The sequence below is a fragment of the Myotis lucifugus genome, unplaced genomic scaffold, assembly GCF_000147115.1.
Source record: "Myotis lucifugus unplaced genomic scaffold, Myoluc2.0 scaffold_364, whole genome shotgun sequence".
NCBI classification, from domain to species: Eukaryota; Metazoa; Chordata; class Mammalia; order Chiroptera; family Vespertilionidae; genus Myotis; species Myotis lucifugus.
Genome location: NW_005871412.1, coordinates 7,653 through 14,469, shown reverse-complemented (window position 1 = coordinate 14,469; position 6,817 = coordinate 7,653). Strand labels below are relative to the sequence as shown.

The 6,817-nt window shown below is 45.0% G+C and overlaps 1 pseudogene; it reads right to left on the bottom strand.

The window, feature by feature from the left end:
* Window positions 1-3,669: 3,669 nt before the first annotated feature.
* On the bottom strand, window positions 3,670-5,163 carry LOC102438248 (annotated as a pseudogene).
* Between the last annotated feature and the right edge of the window lie 1,654 nt (window positions 5,164-6,817).

Genomic DNA, 6,817 nt, shown 5'->3' with positions numbered 1-6,817 from the left:
TCCGAATCTCAGTGCTGGCTTCGGTGCAGGGGTCAGGGACTAATGCAGGCAGTCCCAGGTGGTGGCTGGTGGGGCAGGACTGGGCGAGATGGGCCGGGCATGCCCTGAAGCCAATCTCCCATGGTCCCTCTCTGGCTGGCTACACCTAGGGTGGCACTACAGCTTGAAGGACGTCTGCAGTGTGAGCGGGGTCCCTCTAGCAGGTGGGGGTCCCTTGGCCTGGCCTGTGGGGATCAGGCCGAAACTGACTCTTCAACATCCCCCGAGGGTCCCGTAGTGCAAGAGGGCACTCTACAAAATTGCTGTTGTACAGGGTGTGGAACGCAAATGCAAGTGTGCAGTAAGCCAGATTCAGGGCCAACAGTGCCCCAGGAACAACATAACCCACAGCTGAAGGTGAAATCACATGGCCCTGCAAGGAATCGGGCTCCCTCCTCTCTGGTTCTGGGTTGCGTCACCTGAGAACTGCTGCTGCCAAGACACCGCAACTCGGCAGCTCCTGCTTTGAATGTCTGCCTTCTGGTGGTCAGTACATGTCATAGGTACTGGTTGGTTGGGCAGTTGGACAGTTGGTCACTTAGACTTTTATATAGACTAGAGACCTGATGCACAAAATTTGCACACAGGGGAAGGGGTCCCCTCAGCCTGGTCTGCACCCTCTTGCAATCTGGGATCACTGGCTCCTAACTGCTCGCCTGCCTGCCTGATCACCCCTAACAACTTTGCCTGCCTGCCTGATCACCCCCAACTGCTCACCTGCCTGCATGATCACCCCTAACCACTCTGCCTGCCTGCCTGATTGCCCATAACTGCTCGCCTGCCTGCCTGATCACCCCTAACTGCCTCTGCCTCGGCCCCTGACACTGCGGCTTCATCCAGGAGGACATCCAGAATGACGTCCAGAAGGTCGTTCAGCTGTCCAGTCTAATTAGCATATTATACTTTTATTATTATAGATTAGGGTTCTACTCATAGTGCTCCTCTTCTCTAACACAACCCACAGTATGTGTAAGTGCTTTCTGGGACTCTTCACATAGCTGTGTGGGAAGTGGGACTTAGAGGTACATTGTAAAAACAATGCAACTACTCTAGCTACCCTAGCTAATGCTATTATTATGAGTAATAAACAGTTCTTTTCTGACTGGACTAGAAATGTCATGTAAATCTACCAACATCTGTAAAACTGGCAGGCTAACTTAGCTTGCAAGAAAAGCAAAATCTTAGAACCTTCAGAATTCTTTATAATAGGAAAAGGTGAACATTATACATAAGCAATTAATATAGTTTCCGGTACAATAAATAACCTTAATATTGGAAGCTGTGAGATTTCATTTCCCATCATGTCACAACACTCAGTATACAGGAGATTTTTAAGATATACTGACAGAGGGATTGCTCAGATTTTTCAATGAAATGTTAATATTAAATAGTCTGTCATAACTGTCATCATAACATCATGAAAGAATGAGTTTCAAGTTTAATTGGATGGCCAAAAAGAAATTAATAGCCAGTTCTGAAAACCTTTTTTTAATGCAACACATGCCAATCAAAACAGCTCTCTCAAGCTAATTTTTTTCTTAATTTTCCATCCAGCAGATGTCAGCAGTGATCTTGCTGAGCTGACAAAGCAAGTTTTCTCAGTTGCCTTCTAAAGTTAATTCTTTTCCTAACTCTTACATGTTTTCAACTTCAGAAATACTCTTAGAATTAGGTTTCAACAGTTATCCAAATACTGGTAGCATAAGAACCCATGTCAGCTAAAGATAATATTTGACAGCATAATAATGGCAACTGTCAAGCCTTTATATATCTAGTTGCATTAGCCTGACACTTGAGACAGTTCTTTGTTTAGGCTAGCCCTGACAATGAAAAAAATACTGGAATCTACTATTAACTAAAATTAGAGTAAAATATGAATTTATGTGTCTAGTTCTATTTTAGCACTTATTTAATCCATAAGCTTTTTATTGAAGAAAGAATGAGGCATATATATATATATATATATATATATATATATATATATATATATATATATGGGACATGAACAGATGGAAGAACATACCGTGTTCATGGGTTGGTAGAGTCAACATCATTAAAATGTCCATACTACCCAAAGCAATCTATAGACTCAATGCACTCCCCATTAAAATACCAACGGCATATTTCACAGACCTAGAACAAACTTTGCAAAAATTCATCTGGAATAAAAAAAAGACCCCGAATAGCTACAGCAATCCTGAGAAAGAAGAACAAAGTAGGTGGGATCTCAATACCAGATATCAAGCTGTATTACATTATATTATAACATAAAATAATCTCTGCCCTTTCCTATGGGAGAATTATACACCAAACTTATTAGTTTCTATCTTACACATAACTAGTTTTGGCCAATAAAAATGGGCAGAAATCATGTGTGTCACTGATGAGTAGAAACTTCCAGAGCCATTGTCTTTCTTTTACTGTTCCCTTTTTCTTCTGCCATGAAACTGGAAATGTCCAAAATGGGGGTTGTTCCTTCATCCTGTGACCCAGAATAAAGATAAGTTGCATTTAGTCCACGATGGACATGCAATACAGCAAAAACGAAACTTTTGTTGAAATCGCTGACATGTAGGGGGTTATTTGATACTGCAGCCAAATTTAATAAGAAATGTCTGACATAGGGCAATAGAAAGGGGCAATATAAAGGGTTATTTGTCCCCATAGAGTGTGGGTAAAATTAACAAGGAACACATTGTTAACTTGAAAGCACCACAAATTCCATACATTTGAAGAAGAATATGACTTTTGGAAGTCAAAAACTATTAGCTTTCTCTCTTATTCACTTGCTGTTTGTATTCAAAGGCTATCCTTGCCTTTGTTGATGTCTCCTACCATTAACCAAAAAAATTGTCTCTCTAGCCATCCCTCATTACTCTTCTTAGGCAAAGACTCAGTTAAAATCCATTATGCCACCATTTCTCTCTTTATCTTAAAAAAAAAAAAAAAACAAAGAAAAAAACAACTCCTTATAAGATTTTTTTTTCAGTGTTTCATGTCATTTATTTGAAAAGATGCTGAACGTATTTCCAAGTACAATTTCTAAACATTCAGGTCCCACACCTTTAAGATCCACATCTTTCACAGACACAGAGTTTTCATTTCCACACGTTCTGGGCGGCATCATTGGCGGTGAGCCGCGCCTGGGTTCTCGGTGGTTCCGCCCTGTTGGCTCGATGCTGTCCAGGCTGCGCTCTGGCTCATGTTCACCAGGGGAAGCGATGCTACCTGAGCAGGTGTTTCCTGCCCTTCTTGAGGCACCGCATGCTTCCGGGGCCCGCGCAGTGAGGAACGCCTGCTCTGTAAGGGGCCTGCACCCTCTAACTGCAGGCAGAGGACGAGGGAAGGGGACTGGGGGGTTAAGTAGCCAATAGTCTAACGTGTATTTCTAAAAGCAGGAAGTGAGTGACAGTGTCTGGGACCCATCAGTACAATTCAGGTTGAGTTTTATGGGAACCGGGAACATGTTTAAACAGGACGAGAAAGAATAAAAAAATCCACCAAAATATCATTTTAAGTCCTTAGTCCATAAATCTTCATGAAAACAGTTCCCTTTGGCCTGGCTCACGCGGGGTCCAGAGGCTCCTCCCCCCGCTGCAGCTCTGTCACCTCGAGGCAGGAAGGCACCTGTTACAGGTACAGCTTGATGAGCTCGTCGCTGACGGGCCGAGGGTGTCAGCACCCCCAGGTCTGTAAACAGCAGTGTGATCAAGGGGTTGGGGGGGTGTAGTCGACCCACGGTGCTCCTCTCTGAGATCCTGTCCAGTCTGCAGACCTCAGCGTGTCCGCCTTGTCCTGTGGACACAGCAAGCACACATTAATCTGCCCGCCCTGTGCTCAGGGCTCTGCACTGGAGGTGGGGGCTGGCCTGGCCACTCTCCCCAAACGGGGAAAAGCCAGCTGAGCGGCACACTGCCAAGGGCGGCTGCTGTGGTGGGCTGTCATGGCGGCCGCCTGGCCACCAGCCCACAGCATGCGTCCCCTCACTGTGATCTGGGCCAATTCCTCCAGACCCGCGAGAGAACCATTCTCAGAGCCCACCCTGTGCGGGCACTGCTCAGCCTGCCCACGCGTGGTCTCGGACCCTCTAACTCTACCCGTGCTGTTCCCCCTGCACAGGTCACGGAGGTCAGAGCTCAGGAGGACAGGGCTTGCCCACGGGCACATGGGCAGGAAGTGTCAGGGAGCCGATCCAGGCAGCTGACTCTAGGCTGCACCGTTCACCACCAGCCCCTGCCTCTGCACCGTGTCTAGTGCTCAGTGAGCCGGAGGCTGGAAGGCTGAAATTCTTCGGCCCAGTTAGACTCAGTCTCACCGCCACCAATTTATCTTTCTATCCCAATGTCAGAAGGAATAGTCAAGGGAAGAGAGTAACTCCCTGGCGCATTCTTAGCATTTTTTTCAAAGGTTTCAGTTTAGACTCAAATACCCCTTCAAATACGTAAAGCTCTTGCCTTAAACTTGTCTGGGACGTCTTGCTGGTTTAGTGGGAAGAGCCAGACGAACGTGAAACTCTCCGCCACCACGTAGAAGGGCTTGTTCTGTGCTTTGGCGCACACGGCCATCTGGTTGGTTCCAATCTTGTTAATAACGCCTCCTTTTTCAACAACGCCCTCCGCACCCACTATGACAAGGTCCACCTTCTCCATGATGTAGCCGACAGCGGCGTCCAGGACCACGGGGACAGGGACGCTGAGGTGGCACAGGGCCTTGGCCATTTTCTTACGCCCCATCTTTGATGAAAGTGTGGCACAGATCTGCAATTTTACTTCTCGACAGTGATATTCTCCTGAGAAAAAGCTCTCCCCGCTCAATCATGATCTTTTTACACTTGGAGTAATCTGAGTATTCCAGGGACGCGAGGCTGACGAAGTGCAGGAAGAGCTCCCCGCCTGAGGACACGGCCACGGAGGAGTCCACGCCGCACAGGGTTTCAATGGCTCTGGTGAGATTCGCTCTCAGGCCCTGGATCGTCTCCCCTGTATCCCACTTCAAGAACTCCAGCAGACCAGCAGAGTCCCTATGGCAGCTGGCCGAGGCCCTGTCAGGATCTTCTTTCATCTGAGACTTAAGTACTCGATTAACTCCTTGTCGTCCATGGTGCCCTCCGGACCGCGGAGCCCCGGGGCCCGTGCTGCTGGCTGGTGTCCCGCGACCGCCTCCTTATAAGATTTGAAACCATTTATGAGGCAACCACTATGTGTGATATTCTGCCTTAATTTTTCATTATCAAAACACTTCATACTTCCGGTCAAGATGGCAAATTAGGTAAACTCTATACTATTCTCCTCCTAAGACCACTTCAAAATCACAACTAAATTATAGAACAGACATCATTGACAACCAGCTGAAGACTAGCTGATCAGAATTCCTGTAACTAAGAATATAAAGAAGCCATTTAGAGACTGATAGGAGGGGCGGGTCCCAAAACCATGGAAGAACTTAACACTTCTATATATAATGTTTCCTACTTATTTTTATCTGCTCCCACAATTCAAATGATAAAGCATACACATTTAAGCTGAGTATGTTTGTATGTAATTTAAGCAGTGCTACATAAATATTTTAGTATGGTTTATTTCACTACATAGAATAAAGTCGACATCAAACTATGTATCTTTCCCTGTGCCTAGTAAAGTGATTCTACACTAGTTTGCTAAGTGAATGAATAAATACATGGACAATCTCTTTTATGAATTATTAATTCATTGAAGATAAACAATTCAAAGTTGTAAATATTGGATGAATAAACTATGAAGTGCTGAGAAATGAAAACCATCATAGTGTTCTCCCTCTTCGAATCTTACATGAATCTTTGCAGAGTAGGTACTTTACAACTACCTGACCATGTGTTCAAAGCCCTAAACCTCCTTTGATTTCATAGTTGCTATTTCCTGATTCCTCTAAAAGAAAAAATGTCTCAAACTCTTTTGGTTTCTCTTATTTGAAAATTTTTCCCTTTCATTATATTTCAGAAGGCATTTGAAAAAGACACTCAAGCTTTGTGGCTATGCTTCACTCTGTACCCTGCCTGCCACTCTGGGCTTGAAAGAAAGCGGCATTGGGGGACTCCTTTCCTTCCGGACTGTGGCACTGCTCCCCTGCTCGGTGCTGACACAGCTGACAGTGCTGAGATGATTAAAGGCTCTGGGAATCTATGAGGAGAACACAGAATTTTGAGTGTGTGAACTACTTGTCAAATTTTTATAGTAATTAGAAGCAGAGCTAAGAAAAAAAGAATGTGGCTGCTTAGAACTTGGTGGAATTTCAATGTGATGCATATTTCTTTTGTGATTTTTTTAAGTGGCATGAATTCATTAAGGAAACTCAAAACTTTAAGCTCCATTGGGAGAAAAAAACTGTGTAGTATCTTAGGTAGTGCCCTTCGGATGGGGCCTCTGCTTGGAAGGGGCCTCTACTTGGTAACCTGGGAGTTGATTAAACTTGAGTACCTACCACCTTATAACCTTTTTCTTGCAGGAAAGTAGTCATATCCACTCTCATTTATTTGCTCCCGCAGTCCAGACCCTGTAATAGACAGAGCATAGCCCTGGTGAAGAGCATAGCACTGGCCAGTGTGACTCAGCTGATTGGAGTATTCATTGTCCTGTGCACTGAAGGCTCACAGGTTTGATTCCTGGTCAGGGCACATACCAGGCTTGTGGGTTTGATCCCTGGTCAGGGGACATATGTTGGCAACCAATCAATGTTTCTCCCTCTCCTCCCTTCCTCACTCTGCAATAAATAAATAAATAAATATTCTCAGGTGAATTTTTTT